The following is an 11042-nucleotide window of genomic DNA, read 5'->3' as shown; positions in this document are numbered from 1 at the left end:
GTATCTGAGGTTGTTGATGTTTCTCCTGCCTATCTTGATTCCAGTTTGTAACTCATCCAGCCCGGCATTTCTCATGATGTGCTCAGCATATAAATTAAATAAATAAGGTGACAGCAGACAGCCCTTTCGTACTCCTTTCTCAATCCTGAACTAATCAGTTGTTCCACACAGTGTTCTAATTGTTTCTTCTTGATGCGAATACAGGTTTCTCAGGAAATAGGTAAAATGGTCTGATATTCCCATCTCTCTAAGAGCTTTCCACAGTTTGTTATGATCCACATAGTCAAAGGCTTTAACATCAATGAAACAGAGGTAGATGTTTTTCTGGAATTCCTTAGGTTTCTCTATGATCCAGCGAATGTTGGCAATGTGATCTCAGATTCCTCTGCCTTTTCTAAACCCAGTTTGGATATCTGGAAGTTCTTGTTTTGTGTAATGCTGAAGCCTAGCATGCAAGATTTTCAGCATGACCTTATTAGCATGGGAGATGAGTGCAATTGTCTGTTAGTTAGAACATTCTTTAGTACTAGCGTTCTTGGGAATTGGGATGAGGATTGACCTTTTCCAGTCCTGTGGCTGCTGCTGAGTCTTCCAGATTGCTGACATATTGATTGCAACACTTTGATAGCATCACCCTTTAGAGTTTTGAATAGCTCTACCAGAATTCCATTGCATCCACTAGCTTTATTAACAGCAGTACTTCCTAAGGCCCACTTGACTTCATACTCTAGAATGTCTGGCTCTGGGTGACTGAGCACACCATCGTAGTAACCTGGTTCATGAAGATCTTTTCTGTACAGTTCTTCCACGTGTTCTTTCCATCTCTTCTTGGTCTCTTCTGCATCTACAAGGTCTCTACCTTTTCTGTCCTTTATTGTGCCCATCTTTGGGTGAAATGTCCCCTTGATATTTCCAATTTCCTCTTAGACCTATCTCCCAACAAAATTGCCTCTGTGCCCTTCCTTGTAGGGGCACCTCTGATTGGTTCCCCAGCCTGTATCCTGAAAGCATACAGATGCCATTTCTTCACAAGCATCTACTGCAGGATAGGATACATTTGTCAACTTACACACGGATTGAAATTGTGGAGTCAGCTTCCTCATTGTCTGGGAACAGCTCCAGGTGGGAATATCTTGTCTGCATTTCTGCAATAACCTCCTCCTGGACTCCTGGTCTCCTGTCCTTTGGCCTGTCCCCCACAAGATCTCCGAAGTGAGCCAACGAAGACACTAATGCCTCCAAGTCCTTCTGTTTGCAGCTTTCAGCGGCTTTCCATCTTCTTCAGGATGGAATCAGGACTCCTTAGCCTAGAATCAGTGGCTTCTCATGACATGAGGCTGGCTTGCTTTTCCTGTTGCTTCGCTTGCCTCCCCACTAAGGCACTGGTTCTGCCCTTGTCAGGCAGTTTGCTCTTCCTAGAGTGGGATGGCATTTTGTGCTCCAGGATCTTTGTATTCACTGCTCTCTCTGCCTTGAATGAGCTTCCCTTCCCCCTCCTCCAGATGATTTCTTTAAGACCTAGTTCAAGTATCATCTCCTCCAGAAGCCTTCTCTAACCACCTCCCCTCCCGTCTTGTCCCATCTCGGTTCAGTGCTTCCTCTCTGTGAGGACACACCGCGTTTCCTGTGGGACTTGACTCACGACTGAAGATCCGCTGTCTTATTTATCTCCCTCACTAGATCATGAATTAATGAGGGCAAGGACTGTGTTTTTATAAACTGTTTTTTCTAGTCACTAACAAAATGTTTGGACCACAGTTCAATTTTTTTTTCTTACTAGAATATAAGAATGAGAAATATACCTGTAACTGCCCAATGTTACTCTTACTTAGGAAGTAAGCATTTTTTTTTTGATCCAGGTACAGCATATATTTCAAAATTATTTCAGACTCTAATTTTGTACACACCTATGATCACAATGCTTTATGTTATATGTAAATTATTCCATTTAATATTATTTTAACCTCACAAAAACCACATAAGATAATAATTATTTCCATGTTATAGATCAGCAAGACTCAGGGATATATCAGCATCTTACAAATAGTAAGATGAACCAGAATTTGAACTAACATCAAAATAATCACCATCCTCTGAAGAAATGATTGATATTCAATTAAGGTTTTTTTGGATGTAGAAGTTTGTTTCCTCATCTGGTTCTTTGTAATTTAGCCTGAAAGGCAGTGAAGGAATTCGTGGCTAACTCATGGATTGATGGGTGACTCTGGCGCTTTCAGTATCACCACTATCAAGTTGCTCAAACCCTGTCCCTTCCTGTCCTTCTTCTCATAAGTATGGTAAAACTTTTTTCAGTCATCTTTCTTTAAACCGACATTTTCGGCTCCACGTAAAGAAGCGGCAAATGGTTACTCACCAATGAATTGCCACCAATATAGATGACATAGATGGTACTTTGACCTGCCTTTAAGATCTGAATAGAAGGATTCTGATAATGAGTATTCCTTATGGGTAGAAAAGGGTCTTGTTAGACTCTGTAGACTCTCATTCATTCGAAAAACATTTACAGAGGGCCTAATAATCACAGTTAATAACAGTAGCTAACATTTGTGTGTGTGTGTGTTCAGTCGCTCAGTCTTGTCTGACCCTTTGTGACCCCTTAGGACTGTAGCCCATCAGGCTCCCCTGTCCATGGAATTTTCAAGGCAAGAATACTGGAGTGGTTTTCTATTTCCTCCTTCAGAAGATCTTCCCAACTCAGGGATTGAAGCTGTGTCTCCTGCATTGGCAGGCAGATTCTTTTCCACCCCACCACCTGGAAAGCCCCAGCTGACATTTATTGAGGGCTAAATATGCATTACTGAGGACTTAATATGTGCTCCATGCCCTTCACATGTAGTAACTCATTTAATTCTCATTGGTGGAAGATCCCCTCAGGCAGGAACTATTATTTTGATAGTTTTATAAGTGAACAAAATGAGAGACAGGCTAAGTAACTTGTCCAAGGCCACACAGCCTATGGTGTATGCCTCTCCGGCCACACACAATGTTCTCTGCTGTCTGGGTACATGGAGGTGAGTGTGAGGCTCTACCGTCAAGGAACTTATGTGTTATGAAGCCTATAGCTGCAATACTCTGTGAGCCATGTGCAAGATGAAAAGAAGCATAAGAAAGGGATGCTTCGTGGCTAGTTGATGACATCAGAGGAGCCACAGAGGAGGTGACATTTCAGCTGAGTTTTAAAGGACTAATATGAGTTAAGGAGATCGGGAAGGCTAGAGGTTGTTGCAGAGAACAAACTTTGCAGTGGAGATACAGGCAACAAAGAGTGGAGATGGAAGAATAACTTTCCTGAAGATGGTAAGAAGTTCTGTGGGGTTGGCTCACAGGATCCACAGGGAAATTTGATGAGAAATGAGCTAGAAGAGTAGGTTGAACTAAAATCATGGAGAGTCTAGAGACACTGTACTTTATTTTGTGAGAAATGAAGATTTGTGGAAGGTATTTTAACAAAAGAATGACATGATTATATTTGTGTTATACCTGTAAGCAATAGGGAAGGTGGACAAGTGGAAGAGTCAAAAAAGAAAAAAAAAAGAAGAAGCCAGGAAATTAGTCCACCAATTCCTGACTGGAATTACCCATACAAGAAACACAGAGTAGAATCAACAGAACGTGATGACTTTATGCTTCTTGCTTGGGCCTTATGTGGATAGGATGACATTAACTATGGCAGGAATAATGGAGAAAGAACTCACTCATTTGTCTGCTTTTTTCATTCAGTACACACTTGATCAGAGACCCAGGACCTACACCAGGAAGTGGAGATCCAGCAGCCAATCAGACAGAAATCCACCCTTGCAGAGCTCACAGTTTAGTGGGCGAGGCGGACAAGTAAACAGACTGATTACAATAAGAGGGATGAGTGAGCCACCCATGGAGTTGAGTCCTTGAAGTCTGATGATGAAGTCTTTCCATCAGCCCTCACTGGCATGACCCACCCTGGAGGCAGCACTAATTTCTTCTCTGTTCCTTTGCTGGGCACTCTACTTCCCTGTCACTCGAGTTGTCCAGCCTGGCTTCCCTGGGGCAAAGGCCAAGAATCTGGTATAGATATTTGGGGCATAGCTCCTACTAAGGCAATGCAGAAACTGGGCATCCCAATGTGTGAGCCAAGTCAATGCCCATCTCAGAATGCCAAGAAGACTAGATAGAAACCCGAAGTCCAAAGGGCCAGGAATGGGGAGGCAGAGCCAAGAGTTTGGAGTTGGGCAAACACCAGGCCAGAAGAAGCCAGAACCTCCCGGATGACTGCCACAAACCCTGGGGAGATTTGTTGTTTCCCCTAGGGGGCTGGTAAGCACATGGTACACGGGTTCTGGGAGCTGGCAAAAGGGTCAGAGGTAGGACACCAACCAGTGTGCCCTTCCTACATGCCCAAGAATGGCCAGTCCCCACCTGCCATTGGCCTCCCAGGTAACCCATGCTGATTCCTCTGGGCCTGCTGTAGACTGAAGAGCAGGGGCCAGGCTGCCTGGAACCAAAGGAAGCAGAGTCAGGAGCCCACTGATTCGACAACAGCGCCTGTGGGAAGACTTGTTTCCCTCTCCAGTTCCCTCGAATGAGGTCCGCAAAAGCTGGAGGCTGTGTTTGAGCTGCCAGTGTTGCTGAGGAAAGCCAGGAGTGCCGGCTCACCTATTTGGGATGTCCCAAGAATCTAGGCCCCGTTCAGAACATTCAGGGCATATGGAGGCAGGTAGAGAAGAAGATAGTGGGAAATGAGAGGAAAGGGAGGTAGGGAGATCAGGAAAGGGAGCAGCAAAGGAGAACACAGGAGATTGGGAAGGAAGATAGCCACCAAGGCCCTGTTTCCTGTCTGATTCTTGGAGGTCTGCATACAGTGGCCTCATTCCACACTACATGGCCCCTTAGCAAGGGAGCGGGGCAGGGGGCATGTGGAGAGAGAGCCAGCCTGACCAGGGAACCTACGGGGCCCTTGAAACCTGACAGCCCCCGACAGGAGATGATAGCAGGTTGACTGAGTCATGGCGGGGCGGGAAACAGGAGAGGGGAAGGGCGTGATGAAGACCAGGGGCCCACGATCACTGATCACTGCAGGCTCCTCTGCCATTGACCATGGCTTTTGGCAGCATTTGCATTGATTATTTGTTGCCGTCTCTTCATTTTATTAACTTTAATTCCTAACTGGGTTGATCAGCAGTTGTTCTTCCTGGAGGGTATAATTAGGATTATAAATAAAGCCAAATGGAGAGTTTGGACGACCAACAGCTATGCATTCTGTGTTGTGATGAGCCTGGGGGCCCCCTCCTACCCCTACCCCCGCCCCGGAGAACTCATTTTCCAACAATGGATTTGTTGCTTCAATGGCTCAAATGGAAAGCTGAGATCTCAGAGAAGCCTCACGCTTCACTGTTTGGAAGGAATCAAGGTTGATGTTCCACAGACCAGTTAACTTGTGTATTTATTGTAGCAGCCTTTTGAATTTAGAGGCCATAGCAGGAAATCAATTCCAGAAGTCACATCTCCTACATGAAACCTCTCTGGGCACTGCATGAAAATTCCCTTCCCACCTGCCTCACCCAGGTAGACCAGCTGTCCCTCAGATCAATCCCCTTTTCTCCACGCCTATTGTTCAGGACAAGTCTTTTGTACCTAGATTGTTCCATAGTCCTCCTGGATGGTCTCTCCATGTTATGCATCTCACTTTCTCTAAGGTAATCTTCCCAAAATGCAAATTTCTCCATGTCTTGCCCTGCCTTCCATGATAAACTAGATTCCCCTTAGCAGCGTACAGAGCCTTTCATAATCTGGCCTGTCTGACCCCCACATTCCTGCCTTACCTCTCTAAGACAAGCCCAAACACAACCACCCCTCACACCCTTGGACCTTTGCACATGTAATACCTTTTCTTTGAATATCCTTCTGCCTCCTTCATATGGAAAACTTCTATCTACCCTTCAAGGCCCAGTCCAAATACCTTCTCCTCAAAATGAGTCTTGTTGAACTCCTTCCAAAAGATATCCTTCCTTGGAGCTTCCACAGGACTTTAAATTCACTTCTCAGCGCTCTCTCTCTTTCTTGTATATATCCATCATGCTTGGTCTAATATTTGTCCTCTAGCATCTTAAATCTTGTGTGTCATTGTATCATTCTGCAAATGCAGGTGCATTTTGGGCAAGGATTGTACCTTTGAGGTCTTTTTTTCCTTAAGGCCCTGCCCATAAGCATCCTGGTAGATGATGCAGGAATGTTCTATGTGATAAAGCTGGTGCTGCATATATGGCTAAGTGTTTAAACCACTGCTGTCCACTAGAATTTTTGGTGATGTTGGAAATGTCCTACAACTACATTCTCCAACATGTTAGCTACTAAACCACTTATGTCTATTGAACACTTGAAACGTGATTGATACAATCAAGGAAATAAAAACTTGATTTTATTTAATTTACCTTAATTAATTTAAATTTAAACAGCCACATGTGGCTAGTGGCTACCATAGTAGATAGTACAGACTTCAGTTCAGTCACTCAGTCATGTCCAACTCTTTGTGACCCCATGGACTGTAGCACACCAGGCCTCCCTGTCCATCACCAACTCCCAGAATTTACTCAAACTCATGTCCATTGATTCGGTGATGCTATCCAACTATCGCATCCTCTGTTGTCCCCTTCTCCTCCTCCCTTCAATCTTTCCTAGCATCAGGGTCTGCTCAAATGAGTCAGTTCTTCACATCAGGTGGCCAAAGTACTGGAGTTTCAGCTTCAGCATCAGTCCTTCCAATGAATATTCAGGACTAATTTCTTTTAGGATGGACTTGTTGGATCTCCTTGCAGTCCAAGGGACTCTCAAGAGTCTTCTCCAACACCACAGTTCAAAAGCATCAATTCTTCAGTGCTCAACTTTCTTTATAGTCCAACTCTCACATCCATACATGACTTGGAAAAACCATAGCTTTGACTAGACAGACCTTATTTGGCAAAGTAATGTCTCTGTTTTTTAGTATGCTGTCTGCTGCTGCTGCTGCTAAGTTGCTTCAGTTGTGTCTGACTCTGTGCGACCCCATAGACGGCAGCCCACCAAGCTCCCCCATCCCTGGGCTTCTCCAGGCAAGAACACTGGAGTGGGTTGCCATTTCCTTCTCCAATGCATGAAACTGAAAAGTGAAAGTGAAGTTGCTCAGTCGTGTCCGACTCTTCATGACCCCATGGACTGCAGCCTACCAGGTTCCTCCACCCATGGGATTTTCCAGGCAAGAGTACTGGAGTGGGGTGCCATTGCCTTCTCCGAGTATGCTGTCTAGATTGGTCATAACTTTTCTTCCAAGGAGCAAGCATCTTTTAATTTCATGGCTGCAGTCACCATCTGCAGTGATTTTGGAGCCCCCAAAAATAAAGTCTGCCACTGTTTCCACTGTTTCCTCATCTATTTGCCATGAAGTGATGGGACCGGATGCCATGATCTTCGTTTTCTGAATGTTGAGCTTTAAGCCAACTTTTTCACTCTCCACTTTCACTTTCATCAAGAGGCTTTTGAGTTCCTCTTCACTTTCTGCCATAAGGGTGGTGTCCTCTGCATATCTGAGGTTATTGATGTTTCTCCCAGCAATCTTGATTCCAGCTTGTGCTTCATCCAGCCCAGCGTTTCTCATGATGTATTCCGCATATAAGTTAAATAAGCAAGGTGACCATATACAGCCTTGACGTAATCCTTTCCCTATTTGGAACCAGTCTGTTGTTCCATGTCCAGTTCTAAGTGTTGCTTCCTGACCTGCATACAGATTTCTCAAGAGGCAGGTCAGGTGGTCTGGTATTCCCAACCCTTTAAGAATTTTCCAGAATTTGTTGTGGTCCACACAGTCAAAGGCTTTGGCATAGTCAATAAAACAGAAGTAGATATTTTTCTGGAACCCTCTTGGATTAAGTACAGACTTGGATTAAGCTCATTCAGAATAAATTGGTGAAGATGGTGAAGGACAGGGAAGCCTGGTGTGCTGCAGTCTGTGGGATCACAAAGAGTTGGACACAACTCGGCGACTAAACAACAACAATTTAGAATAAAAGTTAGCCTAAAGAGGCACCTACCTGTATTGGATTCAGCACTTCCTATTAATAGCTATGTTGTAACCTTTGAATAAAATAAATGCTAACAGTAACAATAATAAGGGGTCAGTTTTTGTTTTTTTTGGCTGCACTGGATCTTCATTGCTGCTCTCAGGCCTTCTCAAGTTGTGGGAAGTGGGGGCTGCTCTCTAGGTGTGGTACACGGGTTTCTCATTGCAGTGGCTTCTCTTGTTGCAGAATACAGGTTCAAGGGCATGTGGGTTCAGTGTGGAACACAGGCTTAGTTGCCTTGCGACATATGGGATCTTCCAGGTCCAGGGATCAAACTTGTGTCCCCTGCATTGGCAGGTGGATTGTTAACCACTGGACCACCAAGGAAGTCCTTGAATGGTATTTTGATAGCTTAATCTGGGGTCATATCACAATCATCTTCCCAGTCAAACTTTTGAGAGTCTGGGGCCATATCATCTGTGGATCTGATTAAAACGTACAGGGACTGGCAGGATCTTGCCAGTAAATGTCTTCTAATGAGTCAGAGCTTGAAAGCAGCTAAGTGAGTGACTCCTAAAATGGGTAGCAATGTGCTTTCAAGCAGGGAGAAAGGTTTTTTAGGATAGTTTTTTAGTTTTTTAGGATATGCAGCTGAGGTCTGAGAGATATTACAGCCTGAGAGTCTTATGCATGTATGCTCAGCCGTGTCCAACTCTTGGGACCCCATAGACTGTAGCCCGCTAGGCTCCTCTGTCCATGAAATTTTCCAGGCAAGATTACTGGAATGGGTTGCCATTTCCTAATCCCGGGGATCTTCCCGACCCAGAGATCGAACCCTCATCATTTGGTGTCTCCTGCATTAGCGGGCGAATTCTTTACCAAATGCACCACCTTGAAAGCCCAGAGAGTCTTATAAAGAAGATCTTAATTTATCCTGAAGGAGCCAGTTAGTGACCAGGGCCTAAAAACATTACAACAGGGGGAGAATTAGACCAGCCCAGCAGCTGTGCAGTGCCAGGCTTATAGGTTTCTTTAAACTCTTGCTCCAGTGGAAGATCTTCTTTTACTTTCCCCACCTCTTGGCAATTAGCAAAGTGTCTGAACTCAAAAAGAAAGCTTCATCCTTTCTCTTTGGACAGCTGCACCATTTGGAGTCAGGGGTGTCCAAAGCTCTCTGGTGACTGATGGCAAAGTAGAACAATGTGACGGGAAGGTGAGAGCTGGGGTGGGCCTGACAGCAAAAAAAAGCGAAGTTCTCTGGCTACAGGCTGCCTGCTTCAGCTATCAGCCCACGCTAGTGAAGAGGAAGGGCTTGGGAACAGAAGCACCCGCCGCCCCCAGCCTTGGGAGGAAATGGTTTTACCTTGGGGGAAGGCAGGCAGAGAAACCAGGGTGAGACTGCCAACGTGGCAATACCTCTGTTTAAAAACACTCTCATGGGATGGTAAGAACTAGCAAAAGGAAAATAATTACAGCTTTTTAGCTAACAATGCATCTGCTTAAACTCAGGTATAAATAGATCCTTAAGCCTCCCCTACTCGGCACAGTTCATTAATCTCAACCTTGAGCAGCCTCTCTGAGGGGAGCGGGGGAATGTTTTTTGGCTAGGCAAAGGGGCTCTCTTCCCACCCTGAAGCACCAAACCACCTCATAAAAACCAGTTCAGTCCCTGGGGAGGAGAAAAGGCCAAAAGGTACAGCAGGGAAGGGCTGCATTAAAAAACTCCCCCCACTCATCCACTGTAAAAAGATACAATCATTTTGGGAAACAGTTTGGTGGTTTCTTAAAGAGTTAAACATATGCTTATCATACGACCCAGCGATCCCACTTCTAGGTACTAATGCAAGAGAAATGAAAACATACACACACATAAAGACATATGTACACACGTTCACATCCCCTTTATTCATAAAAGCTGCAATCTGAAAGCAACGCCAATGTCCAAAAACCAGGGCATAAACAATCTATGATATATCCATATAATGGAATATTAGTCACCAATATAAAGGAAAGAGCCATCAATAGACACAATGAGATGGATGAATTTCAAAATTATTATGCTGAGTGAAAAAAGTCAGACACAAGAGTACAAGCAATATGAATATACATGAAACAGGCAAGTCTAATCTATAGGGCCAGGGGACTTCCCTGGTGATCCAGCGGTTAAGATTCCATGCTTCCAAAGCAGGGGGCACAGGGTCAATCCCTGGTCGGGAAACTAAGATCCCACATGCCATATGGTGCAACAAAAAATAATGATAATAATAATAATAATGTATAGGGACAGAAAGTGGGTCAGTGGGCACCTGGGGCCAGAGTAGGGGGTAGTGATTAACTGGGAAGGGGGCTGGAGGGAATCTTTATTAGTCATTGTGGTAAGATTGTTGTAGGACAAGCAGGCAGGCTTGGCAAGGTCACTCCGATAAGATGGAGGCTCCAGCTCCTCATCAAGGCTCTTGGGAAGGAATTATTTTCCTAATCAAGAGATGTTCCAAACCTTGATTGGAGAAGGGAATGGCAACCCACTCCAGTATTCTTGCCTGGAGAATTCCCTGGACAGAGGAGCCTGGTGGGCTACAGTCCACAGGGTCGCAAAGCGATGGCCATGACTGAATGAGTAATGGAGGCATGTGTACGCTGATTATTGTTGTAGTTACATAAGCACATGCATTCATCAACTCATTGCCTGGTACATCTAAAATGAGTCCATCTTATTGTACGTAAGGTACACTTTATTGTGTGTAAATTGATCTCAAATAAAGTTAATTAGGAAAATAATTCCTTCCCAAGAGCCTTGATGAGGGCCTGGAGCTTCCATCTCATCAGAGTGACCCCAAGCCTGCCAGCTTGTCCTACAAGAATCTTACCACAAGCAGACAAATGTCTTCCCAGAATGCCCAAGCAAAGATCAGGGAAGTCTCCCTCCGGGCTTGGTGATACTGCCAAGCTGGAAAAACAGCTCCCTGGTGCCCTGGAAAAGGCTCCTCTCTGGCCCTTGATCCTTAAAAGGCT

This window comes from Bos indicus x Bos taurus, chromosome 19, assembly GCF_003369695.1.
Source record: "Bos indicus x Bos taurus breed Angus x Brahman F1 hybrid chromosome 19, Bos_hybrid_MaternalHap_v2.0, whole genome shotgun sequence".
In the NCBI taxonomy this organism is placed as follows: domain Eukaryota; kingdom Metazoa; phylum Chordata; class Mammalia; order Artiodactyla; family Bovidae; genus Bos; species Bos indicus x Bos taurus.
This window is presented reverse-complemented; position numbering follows the sequence as displayed.